Source organism: Pseudophryne corroboree, chromosome 1 (assembly GCF_028390025.1).
Source record: "Pseudophryne corroboree isolate aPseCor3 chromosome 1, aPseCor3.hap2, whole genome shotgun sequence".
Lineage (NCBI taxonomy): Eukaryota > Metazoa > Chordata > Amphibia > Anura > Myobatrachidae > Pseudophryne > Pseudophryne corroboree.
Genome location: NC_086444.1, coordinates 1,076,707,256 through 1,076,731,799, shown reverse-complemented (window position 1 = coordinate 1,076,731,799; position 24,544 = coordinate 1,076,707,256). Strand labels below are relative to the sequence as shown.

Here is a 24,544-nt window from a genome sequence, read left to right as displayed (position 1 = left end):
AAAGTTGGATCCAGATGTTTTGCTTATGTTAAGTATACAACTTGGTCGATGTAATGGAGTCTGATATTGTAAGTCTGACACAAAACAGCTCTAAAACTCTCACAGAATTTAGAGGGTTTTTTTTTGGCTGAGTTAGTAATGAAGATGTTGGAATCAATTATAAGTACACTTTTCAAGCACATTTGCACAAAATAAATACTATACAATACATTTTAACACAAAAAACAGACTTTGATCTGTAAAAATGCTCTATGTACTGTACATTTCATCTTTACATTATTTTCCCTGGCAAATGTGTGTTAGAGGCATATAAATGTACTAAGTTGCACAAGTAGATCCAACTGAATCTAATGATATGCGGCAAATATATATTCTGTGTCTAATTGCAAGTGTATCTGCATAAAATGTTGTTACAGTGTTTTTCAGAAAAACACTGTAATATAATTTAGGATGACGATACAGTTGCAATCAAGCTCGGACTGGCCTGCCGGGGATCCAGGGGTTGCACCGGTGGGTCACTATCGTATTTAGCCATGCCGAATACTGCCGGGGGGCTGGGCTTGCCAGTCAGGAGTTTGCAGAAGAGCGACTGCTGTGCCGCATCACGCCATGCCGTCGGAAGGATCTCGTCGCGGTCCGGAGGGGAAGGCACGCACAGGCTGGAGCTGGTGAGTGCGTGCAGTCGGCAGCGGGCGGGTCGTGGCTCGCAATCAGCAGCACACATCACTTTAGGGGCAAAATATTGCCATGGGAATCAAAATAGTTAGGGCCAGAGGTGCAATCCAAATTTTGATCTGATTGTCTGTTTGGGCTTTTAGCGTTCACACAACGCAAGCCACGCATCTGTAATGATGTCATGTCAACCCCCTTTTCATCCCCTTAGGGGAGGTTTATTAAAAATCTGATTACATAGTTTTCCTATTTCCCATCTGAAGAATTACTATATTACATTTCATCTTCCTAACATATCGGTAAGTAAGAGAATTAGTGATGAGTCAGTGAGTGAGGGCTTTTGTGTGTGTGTGTGTGTGTGTGTGTGTGTGTGTGTGTGTGTGTGTGTGTGTGTGTGTATATATATATATATATATATATACTTTTTTTTTAAATATACCTTCTACTTTAAAAGTGCAGGATCACTGGACGTTGAGGGGGACCCAGAGATATCCGTGTACCGGGCCCCAAAATATCTGTTGCTGGCCCTGAGTACAGTCATCCCGAGCATTCCTTGCCGCCACTCACCCCTGCTCAGTGGCCGGCTCCCTGTTGCTGCCCACTCAATTTCTGTCGGGACGGCTTATGCACCGGCGCCCATCCCTGCTGTTACTCCTCCATAGTGCTGCCACCTCTGCTGCTCCTCTCCTTGCTGCGGTGGGCTGCTACCTGCCGACAGCTGCTTAAATGTGTGCCGCCTGTGACCCACTTGCCCCTGATGCTGCCATACCGTCGACGCTGGTGTTCCTGCTCCTGTTCTGGCTGCTTCTCCAGCTTTGAGAACCCACAGGATCTCTTGGCCGGGTGAGTGCCCATATTAGGGTAAAGGTGAAAAAATAACCTGGGGCACAGCAAGATTTGGATAAGGGTAATGGTATAATATTTAGTTTGTTTAAACAAAGTGTCTGTTAGTACAGGTCACAGATATGGCGTAGAAATAGTACATTTAAAAGAAATAAAAATCAAAGTCAAAATAAAATAAAAACAGTAAAAACAGTTTTTGATACCACTGTGTCAAATAAATAATGTACAATGTAAAAGTACAAGCAGTTTTGAAGCCCATAAAGATTAGTTTTGAAATGGAGAGAGCAGCATAGTTAGTCAGTGGTGACTGATGGTCCTGCTCCTAATATGTTAATGCAGAGTAATACTAATATGGGCACTTACATCTACCTGGCGGGGGTTAGCAGCCCAACTTCATAATGCAATATTTCAGTGGATCCTTTTGTCTCTATCCATCTGTGTGGATTTGGTTTGAGCGGCGTGTTTCAAACCCGGATGCTCCGATCCCTGCAAGACGCTAGCGCTTCACTGCAGGAGTCCCGGCACACAGGCACCTGTGTAACAACATCATTGCCTCTGGGAAGAGAATATAGACATGTCACATATCATTGGATTCAGTTGGAACTGCGTGTGCGATATAGTACACCTATTTGCGGCCAAGACACAATTTCGGGGGTTAAATATGCAAAAGGATTAACTTTGCCTCGGTTTAGCCTGACAGCAGCAAAGATGTAGGAGGACACATTTATACATGTATAGATAGTGCCTATCATTGTGTATCGTTCCTAGTTCCCTATAGATTGTAAGCTTGTGAGCAGGGCCTCCTACCTATGTCTGTCTGATATTATCCAGTTTGTCTTATCACTGTTGTTTCCAATTGTAAAGTGCAACGGAATATGCTGCGCTATATAAGAAACTGTAAATAAAGAATAAATATTAAGCCATTAGGTAAAATGTACTCACTAAATGATGTTTTTACGTGTGCTACAAAACATAATTCCTTTATGTACTCCCTAAAGAGTGTATCTACCTAACCATACAATGACAACACATTAAGGGTAAATAAAATTTTTTTACTTTCAAATGCACTTGTGATTTGAAAAAAACAGAAACACATTGGCCCTCATTCCGAGTTGTTCGCTCGCTAGCTGCTTTTAGCAGCATTGCACACGCTAAGCCGTTGCCCTCTGGGAGTGTATCTTAGCTTAGCAGAATTGCGAACGAAAGATTCGCAGAATTGCGAATAGAAATTTCTTAGCAGTTTCTGAGTAGCTCCAGACTTACTCAGCCATTGCGATCAGTTCAGTCAGTTTAGTTCCTGGTTTGACGTCACAAACACACCCAGCGTTCGCCCAGACACTCCCCCGTTTCTTCAGACACTCCCGCGTTTTTCCCAGAAACGCCAGCGTTTTTTCGCACACGCCCAGAAAATGGCAAGTTTCCGCCCAGAAACACCCACTTCCTGTCAATCACAGTACGATCACCAGAACGATGAAAAATCCTCGTTATGCAGTGAGTAAAATACCTAACTTTTGTGTAAAATAACTAAGCGCATGCACTCTGCGAACCTTGCGCATGAGCAGTAAGCGACTAATCGCAATATAGCGAAAATCGGTAACGAGCGAACAACTCGGAATGACCCTCTTAGTTTTGAAAGGACACTACTTAATCTGAAAAAAATGGTCACAAATGTCAACAGAATATTGTTTGAAAGAAAACAAAGAATAGGGAAAAATAAAAGATCATTGAGAGGATTGAAGCCCTTCGATGCCCCCCCCCCCATCTTCCCCCGGTGCGGGCACTACGCCTTGTGAGGGCGACTGGTCAGCCATTCTGTGTGCCTGAGTGGACAGACCTGGCCCTTCACAGCCTGTACTTAGAGCTGCCAGCTCCCTCTACAGGGACGCAAACATCTGGGCCTACGTGTACTCCCGGGTTGACTGCAGTTGACTGGAGCCGTATGTAAAAATTACAGTATGTGATGGCAGGAATAGAAGAAGGCCTCGCTACTCTCCAATTCTGAAATACCAGGATCCATATCTGACAACATTAATCAAAGCACCTCAAGGCATTTCTGGGATGTGAGTCTCATTTCAAAGGCAGGATGATAAAACAGATATTAGAGAGGAGAGCACATTACTCCATATTCCAACCGAAGCTTGTGTGATGGTGATAGGACGATATTTAATGAAGTGCTCTGATTAATGAAGTGTTACGTTTTAAAACAGAATATAAGTCATTGTATTTGCAGAAGGGTTAGTAGTGCTCCTACAGAAGACAGTGGATAAGAGAGAAAGAGAATCAGATCACCGTCAAATACACATTTTTTTATGTTCAGAACTGTGAATACAGTATATATTCTCTGAACTAAGAGGTTACATCTAATCGCTTGGGCTCCAGGCTCTTTTGTTAAGATGAATATCAAAGCTGAAAGGGGACAATAAGTAACGTCAGAGAGTTTGGAAATAAATGCTGATAAATTGGCATGGAAAATAGCATGCAGAAAAAGTTGTCAGAACTGCTGAATTTATAAAGAATTAATTTCATATATAGTAAATTAATGTGATAAAACGTTTTTTTTTTTCAGCATCAAGGGAGAGAAGTACTGTATAGCTGCAGCATTGGTGCATTGGATATAAGATGATTTGTTAAAAAAAACGTCTAATATGACTTTTGGGTATGCAGTTGACTGACCTGGATTAATCAATTTGAAGAGAATAGAGATTTATCTATTAACATAATTAGTAAATTTACTAAGGAACTGGTTTGAAGTAATTTAAAACCCACAGAAACCGTTGCAGTTTGACAGAAGGTTTTATTCACAAAAGGCAGTATTTACTAAATGTCATTTTGAAACGCTAAATAGAACCTGCCATTGGCCCTCATTCCGAGTTGTTCGTTCGTTGACGATTTTCGCTATGCTGCAATTTGTTGCAAAATGCGCATGCGCAAGGCACGTAGGGCGCATGCGCTTAGTTATTTAACTAAAAACTTAGTAGATTTGCTGTGGATCCTGCGGCGCTTTCCAGTCGCTCTGCTGATCGGTGAATGATTGACAGGAAAGGGGTGTTTCTGGGTGGTAACTGAGCGTTTTCCTGGAGTGTGCTAAAAAACGCAGGTGTGTCAGGGGAAAACGCGGGAGTGTCTGGAGAAATGGGGGAATGGTTGGCCGAAACGCAGGGCGTGTTTGTGACGTCAAACCAGGAACTAAATGGACTGAGCTGATCGCAATCTGTGAGTAGGTCTGGAGCTACTCAGAAACTGCAAAGAATTATTTATTAGCAGTTCTGCTAATCTTTCGTTTGCAATTCTGCTAAGCTAAGATACACTCCCAGAGGGCAGCGGCCTAGCGTGTGCAATGCTGCTAAAAGCAGCTAGCGAGCGAACAACTCGGAATGAGGGCCATTGATCCCTGCCAGTTTCTAAAGCTGCTGCTGTTTCTCCTGCTGGGATCCACCATAAAGCTGTGTTTTTTTTTGTACACGAAATGCCTACTTTGGATTGAAGAGGAGTTATCCTTAAGGATTGAATGATTAATAAATGGGTTTACATGTGGTGCCGATTTCTGTTTTTGCTGGTGGGTGCTCAGGGAATGTTTAATAAATTTTTTTTTCACCCTATGTGTATATTTTTATTTTATTTTTTACAGGTGGCAGCGGACCCTTAATGCCCAGGCATGTTAGCACTTGCGGTTTCCCAAATGCCATCATGCCCTGGCTTGATGGGATCACTAGTCCACCTGTAAAGTACAATATCATTCTTCATATTACCTATTAATTACAGCTGCACCCATGGCACCAAGGGTGATTTCAACCCAGGGCTAGTTGCAGGGGCGAGAAAAGTCAGAAAAGATTGAGATGGGGCAGTGTGGTTTTGAAGGGAGGGAGACACTGGCCTGGGGGGGTAAGTTTGGGTCAGTGAGCAGGTATGCAGCCCTGGATGCTGCTGCTGGAATCTAGGAGACTGGTGTGTGATAATGTCGATATCATCTTAAACCATAAAGCTATACCTTTAATCACACTTTTACCATGGAGCCGCTGCGGCCGCTAGACTTAATACACACGCTACGCACTTTGTACGCTATTTGCGTACAGAGTCCCGTACCGAGTACAAACGCCGCGCTGGGTGTACAAACTTTAAACCTTATTAGTAATGAAATGCAATGATGTTATTACACTCTAAACCGTATGCAGCAAAGTACTGCAATGATGTTACACCTTAAACCTTATGCAGCGCTGACGGTATAAAGTACCCGCAGTGCGTACACACCTTATCAATACACTTTTAAACCTTATACAGTTAAATACACTTTAAACCCTAGCAGGGAAAAGAGGACACAATACCGATTTGTAGTTAAACACTGGGTTCTAACGCCACAGTGGATTATTTGAAAGGGGATAACAATACAAATTATACACTATAAGGCTAACAAGATAAATCTACAACAGAATAATGGCTACAGTCAATGTACATACGTGAGAATATTCGCTTGCGCAACCTGGACCAGTCCTCCGCTCATCAGGTAGATAGCGTTCAGAGTCTTCTGACCAGCCAGGCAGCAATAGGCTTTTTATACACAACTTCCATAAACAATACAATGGTTACTGTAATTCCTTTGTTCATTGGACACAGAGATGCATCTTTACATTACAGGAGAGGTCATAGGTTGATTTGAAAAGGTGGGCGATGTCTTTCCCAACTGCTCTTGTGGGTGGTCTCCTCTGGATTTCCGACGCATACATAATATACAGTAAATACAGTTTATATCTATATTCTACTTCTGCACATAACTATACGCAGGAACATGCGATCTTCCTCTAACCAACACCGGAATGTTACCTTTAAAATACCCCACAGCTGGATACTAGACATCACCTTATAACCTGAGTCTGTCCATTCCTATCATGCAAAGGTGAATCCCTTAGTCCTGGAATCATTTAAACTGTTGATACTTGCTGATGTGGTGCAGGGGGGCTATGTGTACAATGTGCACTATTTGGGTAAAATATGTAATGTTCTGATAACCCTCTATGCACTCACAAACTCCGCCGTAAATACCCATACCACGCGCAGGACCGCGGGAGCGATCATACGCAAATTGCGGATATGTGCACGCACAGCGGAACAAGTGCACGCGCAGCGGGCATGTGTGTGTGGTTAGTACGTGGTGTGTGTGCTACAATATTTTTCGACTTTGACAGTCCACCCTTTGGCAGTCAACAATAACTGCCATTATCTAAACACTAAACAGAAAAATATACAATACAATATCTACAGATGATTGGATGGTAGGAGGAGAGGTGTAGGTGGGAAATGTATGACCTAGTGGGATAGTAAAAGCATGTATGTATGAATCCGTGTCTGAGGGGCATGTATCATCGTGCCGTATATGTTCTAGATAAGCTTCGAGGTATTGCGAAGTATACATTAAATCCTTCTTATCCCGTATTAAGGGTCTGTAAGTGGGCCAACAAACACTACCGAGCTCTTTTCGGCTTCTTGTTCCAACAAATGGGGTGCACATTTAGTTGATGATACATGGAGGGGGAACATATGTGAGTGCTAATATATGTGGATAGCACCTGTCGACTATGTGTGTCACTAACTGAAGGTTGTAGAGATGAAGATAAGACACATATCTAAAATACATTTACATAACATTTTCATAAACATTCTTGGGTGTAGTTGATGTCTTTTCCGGATCGATGTATCTGGGCAAAGGGGAAGACAAAGGAAAAACGGGTGAAAGAAACGGGCCATGGAATTCATTTGCAATCATGTCTAGGTAATCATGTCATGGTTAGTACGTGGTGTGTGTGCTACAATATTTTTCGACTTTGACATGTGTCTACTGTCACCAGCGGTGCATGTATGCAGGTACGCTTGGGTACGGAGTACCCTTAAGAATTTGGCAGCGGGTATGCAGTACCACTTGCAACACACTTTGCCATTACCACAATTATAATGTGCCACAAAGCAACAAGTCCATGGTGCTTGGCAGCATGACAGCTCCTCCCACTTTGTCAGGGTTACTGGGAAGGCGACAATGGCTGTATTATCCTGTTATAATGGAGGCATTACTTTATATTGTTATTAAATTGGGGGCATTGCTATATATTTCTATTATACTGGAGGCATTACTATATATTTTTAGCCTTGCCTCTAGATTCCGCCCAAAAAAGGGTCTGTCGTGTGGACACGCCGCTAGTGTCATGTAGCCACTCCCACTAGCAGCGTGTGACCACGCCCCCTCACAACACATGATCACGCCCATTTAAGACCTCTCACCTGGACTGTCTCTACTTCCATGTGACTGTCTAGCCGAGTTCATTATCTGCTGCAAAAAGGGGCCCGGTTGCTCAGGACAAATCCACTGAAAGCCAAACTAGGTTACCGGACAAGGTACAGTGGCAGCTGTGTATCCCTAGCCGCTGCTCTCCCTCTCAACCGGAGGCGCGCGTGTGTGTCATTGCTGGAAGGGTCGATGCCGCAAGCTGTGTACTGAGTCCTGGTGCACATAGCAGGCAACCCACCCCCCTCACTGGTTCTGTGGATGAGTAGACTCACTGACAACATGGTTGAGTCTATTTTCCCTGCGGTGCGGCATGGCTCGGTGGGAGGACAAGACACTTGTTGTGCCAGCCCAGGCGTCAGCTCATGCCAGAACAATCAGTGAAAGGTGAGCTGAGCTGTGAGGTTTGTAGGAGGGGCTTCTCTCCACTCTCTAGCTCCCGATCAGCGCTAACTGGGGGGGAAGAGAGGGGTGGCAGAGGGAAACAAGAAGAACTGTAGTCAGTGCTGCAGTGTGACTGACGTGACTTGGTGCAGGGGGAGCGACGGGCCCTTGTGTCTGCTGGGGCCCCATAGTAGCTGCATCCCCTGAACCTATGGTAGTTACGCCACTGGGTAGTTGTCCTTAGGGACAGTTGCCCTGAGAGGGGAAAGGGTACTTATTACCCAGGCTCAGTCTTGTTGGAGGGGGCCTGTGTCAGCTGATAAGAGGGACATTGTCCCCCTGTGCAGCCACCAGCATCCCTTGTACAGTGACAGGGAGGAGGGGACATGAGGGTGGGGGTATGTGCACTCAGAAGCATGCCTCCTGCAGATCACAAGGGGCGTGGCCATGTCTCTCCTGTCTTGACCACGCTCCTTTACTGCCCTGGCCTGTGGCCCTCTTGGCGGCCCTGCTTAGGAAGAGGGGCCCCAATTTTTGGCTAGTTGCCAGTACCCTAGGGATTCTGACCTTGGACTAAGTGCAGTATAGGTCTGGTCAACATTATAGCAAGGGGACCCCACACTGCATGTCTCCCTACTATAATGCTGGTTGGTGAAAAGTAGGGTGGATCCCGCACTATGGGCCTATTTCAGACCTGATCGCTAGGCGGCGTTTTTGTACAGCCTGCAATTAGGTCTAAACTGCGCATATGTATGCACTGCAATGCGCAGGCGCATTGCACGGGTACAAAGTGGATCGCCGCTCAGCGATGGGTTTGTGCGACGGATCCGTTTGCACGGGCGATCGCAAGGAGATTGACATGAAGAAGCCGTTTGTGGGTGTCAACTGACCTTTTTCTGGGAATGGTTGGAAAAATACAGGCGGTCCGGTCCGGACAGGCTGAAGTGATCGCAGCGGTTGAGTAAGTCCTGGGCTACTCAGAGACTGCACAAAATCAGTTTGTGCAGCTCTGCTACACATGCGTTCGCACACTTGCAAAGCGAAAATACACTTCCCTATGGGCGGCTACTATGCGAATGCAGGACTGCAAAAAAACCCTAGCAAGCGAACAGGTCTGAATTAGGCCCTATACTGGGATGTGAGGGCCACATGGTACCTGCTCTGCGGTGTTCAGGTCTAGATACTGGAGAGTGCAGTGCAGGGGAGTCTCTCCCCAGGGTAAGAGTGGATTAATGAGAAGATACAGGGCTTTGGGATGGGGTGGGGGAGCTGGGAATGCAGCATGGAGTCATTGGGGAGAGACAGATTGTGGGGTGTGTGGGGGGAAGGAGAGATATGCATATTATATGTGTATAAATAAATGTATTTAACAACAGTTTCTTATATAGTGCAGCAAATTCTGTTGCACTTTATTGTATGCATATATATATATATATATATATAGATATATAGATATACATGATAGACAAAAAATACTCTTAATATTGCACTATATTATGTGCGGCACCAGAGATGAAACCCCTGTTAGTGGGAAACCAAGATATTCATACAGATACAAACAATATCTCCAATAGCTCTATGCGCTAATAAATATTTAACTGTGGATTCAGTTCAAAAGGAAGAAATTCCCTCCAATGAATCAATCGAATAATAAGAATTTACTTACCGATAATTCTATTTCTCGGAGTCCGTAGTGGATGCTGGGGTTCCTGAAAGGACCATGGGGAATAGCGGCTCCGCAGGAGACAGGGCACAAAAAGTAAAGCTTTTCCAGATCAGGTGGTGTGTACTGGCTCCTCCCCCTATGACCCTCCTCCAGACTCCAGTTAGGTACTGTGCCCGGACAAGCGTACACAAAAAGGGAGGATTTTGAATCCCGGGTAAGACTCATACCAGCCACACCAATCACACCGTACAACTTGTGATCTAAACCCAGTTAACAGTATGATAACAGAGGAGCCTCTGAAAGATGGCTCCCTAAACAATAACCCGAATTAGTTAACAATAACTATGTACAAGTATTGCAGATAATCCGCACTTGGGATGGGCGCCCAGCATCCACTACGGACTCCGAGAAATAGAATTATCGGTAAGTAAATTCTTATTTTCTCTATCGTCCTAGTGGATGCTGGGGTTCCTGAAAGGACCATGGGGATTATACCAAAGCTCCCAAACGGGCGGGAGAGTGCGGATGACTCTGCAGCACCGAATGAGAGAACTCCAGGTCCTCCTTTGCCAGGGTATCAAATTTGTAGAATTTTACAAACGTGTTCTCCCCTGACCACGTAGCTGCTCGGCAGAGTTGTAATGCCGAGACCCCTCGGGCAGCCGCCCAAGATGAGCCCACCTTCCTTGTGGAATGGGCCTTAACAGATTTAGGCTGTGGCAGGCCTGCCACAGAATGTGCAAGTTGAATTGTGTTACAAATCCAACGAGCAATCGACTGCTTAGAAGCAGGCGCACCCAACTTGTTGGGTGCATACAGTATAAACAGCGAGTCAGATTTTCTGACTCCAGCCGTCCTTGAAATGTATATTTTTAAAGCTCTGACAACGTCCAACAACTTGGAGTCCTCCAAGTCGCTTGTAGCCGCAGGCACTACAATAGGCTGGTTCAGGTGAAACGCTGATACCACCTTAGGGAGAAAATGCGGACGCGTCCGCAGCTCTGCCCTATCCGAATGGAAAATTAAATAAGGGCTTTTATAAGATAAAGCCGCCAGTTCAGATACTCTCCTGGCGGACGCCAGGGCCAGTAACATAGTCACTTTCCATGTGAGATATTTCAAATCCACATCTTTCAGTGGTTCAAACCAATGGGATTTGAGGAAATCTAAAACTATATTTAGATCCCACGGTGCCACCGGAGGCACCACAGGAGGCTGTATATGCAGTACTCCTTTGACAAAAGTCTGGACCTCAGGAACTGAGGCCAATTCTTTTTGGAAGAATATTGACAGGGCCGAAATTTGAACCTTAATAGATCCCAATTTGAGACCCATAGACAATCCTGATTGCAGGAAATGTAGGAAACGACCCAGTTGAAATTCCTCCGTCGGAGCACTCCGATCCTCGCACCACGCAACATATTTCCGCCAAATGCGGTGATAATGCTTCGCGGTGACTTCCTTTCTTGCCTTAATCAAGGTAGGAATGACTTCTTCTGGAATGCCTTTTCCTTTTAGGATCTGGCGTTCAACCGCCATGCCGTCAAACGCAGCCGCGGTAAGTCTTGGAATAGACACGGTCCCTGCTGAAGCAGGTCCTGTCTTAGAGGTAGAGGCCACGGATCGTCCGTGACCATCTCTTGAAGTTCCGGGTACCAAGACCTTCTTGGCCAATCCGGAGCCACTAGTATCGTTCTTACTCCGCTTTGCCTTATGATTCTCAATACCTTTGGTATGAGAGGCAGAGGAGGAAACACATACACCGACTGGTACACCCAAGGTGTTACCAGCGCGTCCACAGCTATTGCCTGCGGATCTCTTGACCTGGCGCAATACCTGTCCAGTTTTTTGTTGAGGCGAGACGCCATCATGTCCACCATTGGTCTTTCCCAACGGTTTATTAGCATGTGGAAAACTTCTGGATGAAGTCCCCACTCTCCCGGGTGAAGATCGTGTCTGCTGAGGAAGTCTGCTTCCCAGTTGTCCACTCCCGGGATGAACACTGCTGACAGTGCTATCACGTGATTCTCCGCCCAGCGAAGGATCCTGGCAGCTTCTGCCATTGCACTCCTGCTTCTTGTGCCGCCCTGTCTGTTTACATGGGCGACTGCCGTGATGTTGTCCGACTGGATCAACACCTGTCTTCCTTGAAGCAGAGGTTCCGCCTGGCTTAGAGCATTGTAGATTGCTCTTAGTTCCAGAATGTTTATGTGAAGAGACTTTTCCAGGCTCGACCACACTCCCTGGAAGTTTCTTCCTTGTGTGACTGCTCCCCAGCCTCTCAGGCTGGCGTCCGTGGTCACCAGGATCCAATCCTGTATGCCGAATCTGCGGCCCTCCAATAGATGAGCCCTCTGCAACCACCACAGAAGAGATACCCTTGTCCTTGGAGACAGGGTTATCCGCAGGTGCATCTGAAGATGCGACCCTGACCATTTGTCGGGAAGAAAAACCTTTTTCTGAACCGTGTCCAGAATCATCCCTAGGAACAGCAGACGAGTTGTCGGCATTAATTGGGATTTTGGAATATTCAGAATCCATCCGTGCTGCTTTAGCACCTCTTGAGATATTGCTAATCCCATCTCTAGCTGTTCTCTGGACCTTGCCCTTATTAGGAGATCGTCCAAGTATGGGATAATTAATACGCCTTTTCTTCGAAGAAGAATCATCATCTCGGCCATTACCTTTGTAAAGACCCGAGGTGCCGTGGACAAACCAAACGGCAGCGTCTGAAACTGATAGTGACAGTTTTGTACAACGAACCTGAGGTACCCCTGGTGTGAGGGGTAAATTGGAACGTGGAGATACGCATCCTTGATGTCCAAGGAAACCATAAAGTCCCCTTCTTCCAGGTTCGCTATCACTGCTCTGAGTGACTCCATCTTGAACTTGAACTTCTTTATGTACAGGTTCAAGGACTTCAGATTTAGAATAGGCCTTACCGAGCCATCCGGCTTCGGTACCACAAATAGAGTGGAATAATACCCCTTCCCTTGTTGTAGAAGAGGTACCTTGACTATCACCTGCTGAGAGTACAGCTTGTGAATGGCTTCCAAAACCGTCTCCCTTTCGGAAGGGGACGTTGGTAAAGCAGACTTCAGGAAACGGCGAGGTGGATCTGTCTCTAATTCCAACCTGTACCCCTGAGATATTATCTGCAGGATCCAGGGATCTACCTGCGAGTGAGCCCACTGCGCGCTGTAATTTTTGAGACGACCTCCCACCGTCCCCGAGTCCGCTTGAGAAGCCCCAGCGTCATGCTGAAGGCTTTTGTAGAAGCCGGGGAGGGCTTCTGTTCCTGGGAAGGAGCTGCCTGTTGCTGTTTCTTCCCTCGACCTCTGCCTCGTGGCAGATATGAATAGCCCTTTGCTCTCTTATTTTTAAAGGAACGAAAGGGCTGCGGTTGAAAAGTCGGTGCCTTTTTCTGTTGGGGAGTGACTTGAGGTAGAAAGGTGGATTTCCCGGCTGTAGCCGTGGCCACCAAATCTGATAGACCGACTCCAAATAACTCCTCCCCTTTATACGGCAAAACTTCCATATGCCGTTTTGAATCCGCATCGCCTGTCCACTGTCGCGTCCATAAAGCTCTTCTGGCCGAAATGGACATAGCACTTACCCGTGATGCCAGTGTGCAGATATCCCTCTGTGCATCACGCATATAAAGAAATGCATCCTTTATTTGTTCTAACGACAGTAAAATATTGTCCCTGTCCAGGGTATCAATAATTTCAATCAGGGACTCTGACCAAACTACCCCAGCACTGCACATCCAGGCAGACGCTATAGCTGGTCGTAGTATAACACCTGCATGTGTGTATATACTTTTTTGGATATTTTCCATCCTCCTATCTGATGGATCTTTAAGTGCGGCCGTCTCAGGAGAAGGTAACGCCACTTGTTTTGATAAGCGTGTTAGCGCCTTGTCCACCCTAGGAGGTGTTTCCCAGCGCTCCCTAACCTCTGGCGGGAAAGGGTATAATGCCAATAATTTCTTTGAAATTATCAGCTTTTTATCAGGGGCAACCCACGCTTCATCACACACGTCATTTAATTCTTCTGATTCAGGAAAAGCTATAGGTAGTTTTTTCACACCCCACATAATACCCTGTTTAGTGGTACCTGTAGTATCAGCTAAATGTAACGCCTCCTTCATTGCCAAAATCATATAACGTGTGGCCCTACTGGAAAATACGGTTGATTGGTCACCGTCACCACTGGAATCAGTGCCTGTGTCTGGGTCTGTGTCGACCGACTGAGGCAAAGGGCGTTTTACAGCCCCTGACGGTGTTTGAGGCGCCTGGACAGGCACTAATTGATTGTCCGGCCGCCTCATGTCGTCAAACGACTGCTTAAGCGAGTTGACGCTATCCCGTAATTCCACAAATAAAGGCATCCATTCTGGTGTCGACCCCCTAGGAGGTGACATCCCCATATTTGGCAATTGCTCCGCCTCCACACCAATATCGTCCTCATACATGTCGACACACACGTACCGACACACAGCAGACACACAGGGAATGCTCTAAACGAAGACAGGACCCACTAGCCCTTTGGGGAGACAGAGGGAGAGTCTGCCAGCACACACCAAAAAGCGCTATATATGACAGGGATAGCCTTATAATAAGTGCTCCCTTATAGCTGCTTTATATATATCAAGATATTGCCATTAAATTTGCCCCCCCTCTCTGTTTTACCCTGTTTCTGTAGTGCAGTGCAGGGGAGAGACCTGGGAGCCGTCCTGACCAGCGGAGCTGTGAGAGGAAATGGCGCTGTGTGCTGAGGAGATAGGCCCCGCCCCTTTTTCGGCGGGCCTGTCTCCCGCTATTTTGTGAATACAGGCAGGGGTTAAATATCTCCATATAGCCTCTGGGGGCTATATGTGAGGTATTTTTAGCCTTTTAATAGGTTTTCATTTGCCTCCCAGGGCGCCCCCCCCCAGCGCCCTGCACCCTCAGTGACTGCGTGTGAAGTGTGCTGAGAGGAAAATGGCGCACAGCTGCAGTGCTGTGCGCTACCTTTAGAAGACTGCAGGAGTCTTCAGCCGCCGATTCTGGACCTCTTCTTACTTCAGCATCTGCAAGGGGGCCGGCGGCGCGGCTCCGGTGACCATCCAGGCTGTACCTGTGATCGTCCCTCTGGAGCTGATGTCCAGTAGCCAAGAAGCCAATCCATCCTGCACGCAGGTGAGTTCACTTCTTCTCCCCTCTGTCCCTCGTTGCAGTGATCCTGTTGCCAGCAGGAATCACTGTAAAATAAAAAACCTAAGCTAAACTTTCTCTAAGCAGCTCTTTATGAGAGCCACCTAGAATTGCACCCTTCTCGGCCGGGCACAAAAATCTAACAGGAGTCTGGAGGAGGGTCATAGGGGGAGGAGCCAGTACACACCACCTGATCTGGAAAAGCTTTACTTTTTGTGCCCTGTCTCCTGCGGAGCCGCTATTCCCCATGGTCCTTTCAGGAACCCCAGCATCCACTAGGACGATAGAGAAAATAAATTTATCGAGGTAATGCAACGATTCTGATGGACAATGTAGTAGTTCCCTAAAAAAGAATCCCCTTTAACAAAACGTGTGAGCTCAGGGTGGAATCCACATGTACCGGACCATGATAGATATTGATAGATGAACCCTACACGCTTCGTCTTAATGACTTCATCAGGGGTATATAGCTTTGCAAGGTGAAAAAGGGGGAGGAACATCACAATATTGTAATAGAGATTAGAGCTAAATTATTTAAAAAATAATAAATAGCAAATAACAAATAGAATTCAATATCAAAATGACTGTGTAATCACGCTCGTTCTTTAAGTTGGTCTTTAAGACCATAAATCTATAAAAAATAGATTGTGATTATAAACCAGTCAATATGACAGTAAAAAAAGAGAAAATAAAAAAGAAACAGCATACCATGAGGAGTAGTGGCACGGTTGCTCTATAGTGGTACAGGTTGAGTCTCCCTTATCCAAAATGCTTGGGACCAGAGGTATTTTGGATATCAGATTTTTCCGTATTTTGGAATAATTGCATACCATAATGAGATATCATGGTGATGGGACCTAAATCTAAGCACAGAATGCATTTATGTCTTATATACACCTTATACACACAGCCTGAAGGTCATTTTAGCCAATATTTTTATAACTTTGTACATTAAACAAAGTGTGTGTACATTCACACAATTCATTTATGTTTCATATACACCGTATAAACACAGCCTGAAGGTCATTTAATACAATATTTTTAATAACTTTGTGTATTAAACTAAAGTTTGTGTACATTGAGTCATCAAAAAACAAAGGTTTCACTATCTCACTCAAAAAAGTCTGTATTTCGGAATATTCCGTATTTTGGAATATTTGGATATGGGATACTCAACCTGTAATATTGTTTGGACAAAATTTATAGATGGTTTCCCTAAGGGTTACCCCATAAATAAAGGGTTACAATAGTAGGTGACAAACAAATGTTTTAAATGGTCTATCATGTAGAGTTTCATATTAATTGAAGAACATTTACAAACCTATATGAATATAAAACTTCCAATCTGGTGACAAAAAGGAAATCACTGATATACTGTAATAAGTTCACACTGATATATTTCGTGAAAGCACAGTAATATGGGGCCCTGGAACAAAAAAAGTCCCATAATTGATCTTGATTATTTTCTTACAAGGATAATACATACATTAAATTTTCATTATAAATACTCAAATATATTATCAGTAATATATGCTGAATATTACCAGATCATGTTATCCATATTGATTACAACATAAAACAAACAAACAGTACGATGAGGAAAAAGGTGGATAAATTCAGTCATAATACTTACAAACTCCAATGCAGAGCATGTACACAGGTCACCAGTCTGAATAGAATTACTGATGTGTTACCTGTCAGAGGTATTTAAGTAATCCTAATCATGACATCACTTCCTCTTAGTGTGCCATAAAATAAAGTAGTTTTTTATGCTTTAAAGGTATATATTGACACCCTCGGACTTGTACATAGAAAAAAATGCTTATAAGACAGCCAAATGCCACTAATAGGGTGATTTACCCATAATCCCTAGCGCCAGAGAACAGGAAAGGAAATATCCTACTTGCGCTCCTGATGGTGGAACACATTCAGGTGAATACATGCAAGACCCTGCTAAATGAGTTTCCCGAATGCGCTCCACCCTCCGGCAGAGCACACTCCGGGGGACGTGACCTCTACTGCGGCTGCCAGGGCCGGACTGGCCATCTGGCACTTCTGGCAAATGCCAGAAGGGCCGATGGCCACGTGGGCCGGTCCAGCGCTCACTGATACACGCTGCCGCTCAGTCCGGCGGCAGCGTGTCTCAGCTGTCATGAGAGGAGAGCGCCCACCAGCGCGGCTGTGTCTGGCGCGGCAGCGTATAGCGGACTTTAAACCAGCCGCCGGTTCGTGAGCCAATCAGAGCTCGCGGACCGGCAGCCAATCAGAAGCCGCCGGTCCGCGAGCTCTGATTGGCTCACGAACCGGCGGCTGGTCCGCTATACGCCACCGCGCCAGACACAGCCACGCTGGCGGGCGCTCTCCTCTCCTGACTCACCCGTCCCTCACAGTCGGAGCCCGGAGGAGAAGCAGCAGCAGCAGCAGTGCAGCAGCGGTAAGCAGCTGCAGCACTGACTGCTGTGGGGGCAATTGTATACCTGGCACTGTGGGGGCAATTGGCTGGCACTGTGGGACATTTGTATACCTGGCACTGTGGGGGCAATTGTTTACCTGGCACTGTGGGGGCATTTGTATACGTGTCAGGTATACAATTGCCCCCACAGTGTCAGGTATTACCTGACACTGTGGGGGCAATTGTGGATCTGACACTGTGGGGGCAATTGTGGATCTGGCACTGTGGGGGGCATTTGTATACCTGGCACTGTGGGGGCATTTGTGGATCTGGCACTGTGGGGGCATTTGTGGATCTGGCACTGTGGGGGCATTTGTGGATCTGGCACTGTGGGGGCATTTGTATACCTGGCACTGTGGGGGCATTTGTATACCTGCCACTGTGGGGCATTTGTATGCCTGGCACTGTGGGGGCATTTGTATACCTGGCACTGTGGGGGCATTTGTATACCTGGCACTGTGGGGGCAATTGTGGATCTGGCACTGCACTATTGGGGGCATATAATGTAAATTTCGGCTCATACCGTGTGCTATAATGTAAATTTCGGCTCATACCGGGTGCTATAATGTGAATTTTGGCTCATACTGTGTGGTATAATGTGAAAGAGGCACCAGTACTAGATAGTATAAGGGGTCCTACTATTGTGGTGCATAATGCGTATAAGGGGTGTATGGTGTGGTAAACTACACTGAAGGCCACGGCCCCTTTTGAGTGGCCACACCCCCTTTTCTGGAGCGCGCGCGCCTTTGGCGCGCGCTTAATTACAAACTTCACATTTACATACCCCCACTTCAACCACTGGTTGTGTGTATTTTAATAGAGAATGATGTACACTTGTATGTTGTTAGAATATTAATTATATTTGTAAGAGCATAGACTAATAAGTGGGAGGAGTCAGGAATAGTAGGAGGAGGAGTCACAGAGGTGGGCCTGTGTGCTTCAAAAATGCCAGGGCCTATTTTTAGTCCCAGTCCGGCCCTGGCGGCTGCTACCTTATGTGTGTCACGTAGCCTCCGGACCGCGTTCCACTTCCTTCTGCTGTGGAATGCAATACGGCTTCCGGCTGCACTATATTAAATCTCTGACCGTCATATCCTGTTTGTGCTCCACCTGTCACCGCGGTGGAACGCAAACCCGGAAAGGGGAAAACATTAGTGGATATTTATTATGTTTATCGATGTGGGGCTGAAATTATTAGATTTAAGTGGGGGTACATATAATATGCTACAATACACTTAGTATATGTGGGGAAAGTTTTATAAGGAGATAGTGTGAAATAATTTATGGGGATACATCTACTATATAATTCAGTGCTTTAAATTAGTATATATGGGAAGTAGTTTTAGAAATAGTGTAAAATATATGGGAAGTAATTTTAGGAAATGGTGTGAATTAAATCATGATCTAAATTAATGTGAATTTAATAAATAGATAATTAAGTGTATAAATTGGGGAGCCTAAAACTATATGTGGAAAAAAAAAATCCTACTTTTACATGGCCTCAATTATATTATAGCTAATAGAAGCTACATATAAAAGATAACAATAGTGAATTTTATTAAACTTCTGTGTACATAAATATATTTTCTCTAACGTCCTAAGTGGATGCTGGGGACTCCGTAAGGACCATGGGGAACAGCGGCTCCGCAGGAGACTGGGCACATCTAAAGAAAGCTTTAGGACTAACTGGTGTGCACTGGCTCCTCCCCCTATGACCCTCCTCCAAGCCTCAGTTAGATTTCTGTGCCCGACGAGAAGGGTGCACACTAGGGGCTCTCCTGAGCTTCTTAGTGAAAGTTTTAGTTTAGGTTTGTTATTTTCAGTGAGACCTGCTGGCAACAGGCTCACTGCATCGAGGGACTAAGGGGAGAAGAAGCGAACTCACCTGCGTGCAGAGTGGATTGGGCTTCTTGGCTACTGGACATTAGCTCCAGAGGGACGATCACAGGCCCAGCCTGGATGGGTCCCGGAGCCGCGCCGCCGGCCCCCTTACAGAGCCAGAAGAGCGAAGAGGTCCGGAAAAATCGGCGGCAGAAGACGTTCCTGTCTTCAATAAGGTAGCGCACAGCACTGCAGCTGTGCGCCATTGCTCTCAGCACACTTCATACTCCGGTCACTGAGGGTGCAGGGCGCTGGGGGGGGCGCCCTGAGACGCAATAAAACATGATAAAAATACCTTACATGGCAAAAAATACATCACATATAGCTCCTGGGCTATATGGATGCATTTAACCCCTGCCAGAATATACAGAAAAACGGGTGATAAGGCCGCCGAAAAGGGGGCGGAGCCTATCTCCTCAGCACACTGGCGCCATTTTCCCTCACAGCTCAGTTGGAGGGAAGCTCCCTGGCTCTTCCCTGCAGTCACTACACTACAGAAAGGGTTAAAAAAAAGAGAGGGGGGCACTAATTAGGCGCAGTATTAAAACATACAGCAGCTATAAGGGGAAAAACACTTATATAAGGTTATCCCTGTATATACATATAGCGCTCTGGTGTGTGCTGGCATACTCTCCCTCTGTCTCCCCAAAGGGCTAGTGGGGTCCTGTCCTCTATCAGAGCATTCCCTGTGTGTGTGCTGTGTGTCGGTACGTTTGTGTCGACATGTATGAGGAGAAAAATGATGTGGAGACGGAGCAGAGTGTCTGTAACAGTGATGTCACCACCTAGGGGGTCGACACCTGAGTGGATGTACTGTTGAAAATTACGTGACAGTGTCAGCTCTGTATAAAAAAACAGTGGTTGACATGAGACAGCCGGCTACTCAGCTTGTGCCTGTCCAGACGTCTCATAGGCCGTCAGGGGCTCTAAAGCGCCCGTTACCTCAGATGGCAGATACAGACGCCGACACGGATACTGACTCCTGTGTCGACGGTGAAGAGACAACCGTGATTTCCAGTAGGGCCACACGTTACATGATTGAGACAATGGAAAATGTTTTATACATTTCTGATAATACGAGTACCACCAAAAAGGGGTATTATGTTCGGTGAGGGAAAAACTACCTGTAGTTTTCCTGAATCTGAGAAATAAAATGAGGTGTGTGATGATGCGTGGGTTTCCCTCCGATAACAATTGATAATTTCTTAAAAAGTATTGGCTGTATACCCTTTCCCGCCAGAGGTTAGGGTGCGTTGGGAAACACCCCCTAGGGGGGATAAGGCGCTCACACGCTTGTAAGAACAAGGGCTCTACCCTCTCATGAGATGGCCGCCCTTAAGGATCCTGCTGATAGAAAGCAGGAGGGTATCCAAAAATGTATTCACACACATACTGGTGTTATACTGCGACCAGCAATCGCCTCAGCCTGGAGGTGCAGTGCTGGGTTGGCATGGTCGGATTCCCTGACTGGAAATATTGATATCCTAGATAAGGATAGTATATTATTGCCTATAGAGCATTTAAAAGATGCATTTCTATATATGCAGGATGCACAGCGGAATATTTGCCGACTGGCATCAAGTATAAGTGCGTTGTCCAATTCTACCAGTAAAATGGTCAGGTGATGCGGATTCCAAACGGCATTTGGAAGTATTGCCTTTGAAAGGGGACATTTGGGGTCGGTCTTTTAGACCTGGTGGCCACGGCAACAACTGGGAAATCCACGTTTGTACCCCAGGTCGCCTCTCAAAATAAGACGCCGTATTATCAGGCGCAGTCCTTTGTTGGCAAGCGGACAAAAGGTTCCTCTTTTCTGCTCGTGACAGAGGGAGAGGAAAAAGGCTGAAGAGATTACCCAGTTCCCAGGAACAGAAATCCTTTCCCGCCTCTGCAAAGCCCTCAGTATGACGCTAGGGCCTTACAAGCTCAGGCACGGTGGGGGCCCGTTCTCAATGAATTTCAGTGCGCAGTGGGCTCACTCGCAAGTAGACCCCTGGATCCTTCAGGTAATATCTCAAGGGTACATATTGAAATTCGAGACGTCTCCCCCTCGCCGTTTCCAAAAGTCGGCTTTACCGACGTCTCCCTCTGACAGGGAGGCAGTTTTGGAAGCCATTCACAAGCTGTATTCCCAGCAGGTGATAATCAAGGTACCCCTCCTGCAACAGGGAACGGGGTATTATTCCACACTATTGTGGTACCGAAGCCAGACGGCTCGGTGAGACCGATTCTAAATCTAAAATCTAAAATCTTTGAACACTTACATACAGAGGTTCAAATTCAAGATTGAGTCACTCAGAGCAGTGATTGCGAACCTGGAAGAAGGGGACTACATGATGTCTCGGGACATCAAGGATGCTTACCTTCATGTCAAAATTTACCCTTCTCACCAAGGGTACCTCAGGTTATGGTACAGAACTGTCACTATCAGTTCAGACGCTGCCGTAGGGATGGTCCACGACACCCCGGGTCTTTACCAAGGTAATGGCCGAAATGATATCCCTTCGAAGGAAGGGAATTTTAGTTATCCCTTACTTGGACGATTCCCTGATAAGGGTAAGATCCAGGGAACAGTTGGAAGTCGGTGTAGCACTATCTCAGGTAGTGTTGCGACAGCACGATTGGATTCTCAATATTCCAAAATCGCAGCTGGTTCCGACGACTTGTCTTCTGTTTCCTAGGGATGTTCCTGGACACAGTCCAGAAAAAAGGTGTTTCTCCCGGAAGAGAAAGCCAGGGAGTTATCCGAGCTAGTCAGGAACCTCCTAAAACCGAACCAAGTCTCAGTGCATCAATGCACAAGGGTTCTGGGTAAAAATGGTGGCTTCCTACGAAGCAATCCCATTCGTTAGATTCCACGCAAGAACTTTCCAGTGGAACCTACTGGACAAATGGTCCGGGTCGCATTTTCAGATGCATCAGCGGATAACCCTGTCACCAAGGACAAGGGTATCCATCCTGTGGTGGTTGCAGAGTGCTCATCTTCTAGAGGGCCGCAGATTCGGCATTCAGGACTGGGTCCTGGTGACCACGGATGCCAGCCTGCGAGGCTGGGGAGCAGTCACACAGGGAAGGAATATCCAGGGCTTAGGGTCAAGCCTGGATACATCACTTCACATAAATATCCTGAAGCTAAGGGCCATTTACAATGCTCTAAGCTTAGCAAGACCTCTGCTTCAAGGTCAGCCGGTGTTGATCCAGTCGGACAACATCATGGCAGTCACCCACGTAAACAGACAGGGTGGCACAAGAAGCAGGAGGGCAATGGCAGAAGCTGCAGGGATTCTTCGCTGGGCGGAAAATCATGTGATAGCACTGTCAACAGTATTCATTCCGGGAGTGGACAACTGGGAAGCAGACTTCCTCAGCACGACCTCCACCCGGGAGAGTGGGGACTTCACCCAGAAGTCGTCCACATGATTAAAAAACTCGACAGGTATTGCGCCAGGTCAAGAGACCCTCAGGCAATAGTTGTAGACGCTCTGGTAACACCGTGGGTGTACCAGTCAGTGTATGTGTTCCCTCCTCTGCCTCTCATACCCAAGGTACTGAGATTGATAAGATGGAGAGGAGAAAGCACTATATTCGTGGCTCCGGATTGGCCAAGAAGGACTTGGTAACCGGAACTTCAAGAGATGCTCACGGAGGATCCATGGCCTCTACCTCTAAGAAGGGACCTGCTCCAGCAAGGACCCTGTCTGTTCCAAGACTTACCGCGGCTGCGTTTGACGGCATGGCGGTTGAACGCCGGATCCTGAAGGAAAAAAGGCATTCCGGATGAAGTCATCCCTATCCTGATCAAAGCCAGGAAGGATGTAACCGCAAAAACATTATCACCGCAATTGGCGAAAATATGTTGCGTGGTGCGAGGCCAGTAAGGCCCGACGGAGGAAATTCAACTGGGTCGATTCCTACATTTCCTGCAAACAGGAGTGTCTATGGGCCTGAAATTGGGGTCCATTAAGGTTCAAATTTCGGCCCTGTCAATTTTCTTCGAAAAAGAACTAGCTTCAGTCCCTGAAGTTCAGACGTTTGTAAAAGGGGTACTGCATATACAGCCTCCTTTTGTGCCTCCAGTGGCACTTTGGGATCTCAATGTAGTTTTGGGTTCCAAAAGTCACATTGGTTTGAACCACTTAAATCTGTGGAGTTAAAATATCTCACATGGAAAGTGGTCATGCTGTTGGCCCTGGCCTGGGCCAGGCGCGTGTCAGAATTGGCGGCTTTATCCTGAAAAAGCCCTTATCTGATTTTCCATTCGGACAGGGCGGAATTGAGGACTCGTCCTCAGTTTCTCCCCAAGGTGGTTTCAGCGTCTCACCTGAACCAACCTATTGGTGGTGCCTGCGGCTACTAGGGACTTGGAGGCCTCCAAGTTGCTAGACGTTGTCAGTGCCCTGAAAATATATGTTTCCAGGACGGCTGGAGTCAGGAAATCTGACTCGCTGTTTATCCTGTGTGCACCCAACAAGCTGGGTGCTCCTGCTTCTAAGCAGACTATTGCTCGTTGGATTTGTAGTACAATTCAGCTTGCACATTCTGTGGCAGGCCTGCCACAGCCAAAAATCTGTAAATGCCCACTCCACAAGGAAGGTGGGCTCATCTTGGGCGGCTGCCCGAGGGGTCTCGGCTTTACAACTTTGCCGAGCAGCTACTTGGTCAGGAGCAAATACGTTTGTAAAATTCTACAAAATTGATATCCTGGCTGAGGAGGACCTGGAGTTCTCTCATTTGGTGCTGCAGAGTCATCCGCACTCTCCCGCCCGTTTGGGAGCTTTGGTATAATCCCCATGGTCCTTACGGAGTCCCCAGCATCCACTTAGGACGTTAGAGAAAATAAGAATTTACTTACCGATAATTCTATTTCTCATAGTCCGTAGTGGATGCTGGGCGCCCATCCCAAGTGCGGATTGTCTGCAATACTTGTACATAGTTATTGTTACAAAAATCGGGTTATTATTGTTGTGAGCCATCTTTCAGAGGCTCCTCTGTTATCATGCTGTTAACTGGGTTCAGATCACAGGTTATACGGTGTGATTGGTGTGGCTGGTATGAGTCTTACCCGGGATTCAAAATCCTTCCTTATTGTGTACGCTCGTCCGGGCACAGTATCCTAACTGAGGCTTGGAGGAGGGTCATAGGGGGAGGAGCCAGTGCACACCAGTTAGTCCTAAAGC

General features: G+C 46.4%; 1 long non-coding RNA gene across 1 annotated transcript in view; it reads left to right on the top strand.

Annotated features, from left to right (window-relative positions):
* Positions 1-5,073, top strand: part of LOC134926612 (uncharacterized) — a 96,837-nt gene extending 91,764 nt beyond the window's left edge. Inside the window, exon 4 of the long non-coding RNA XR_010177543.1 lies at positions 4,082-5,073. This is a non-coding gene — a long non-coding RNA (uncharacterized LOC134926612). The remainder of the gene's footprint in view (positions 1-4,081) is intronic.
* Positions 5,074-24,544: the final 19,471 nt, after the last annotated feature.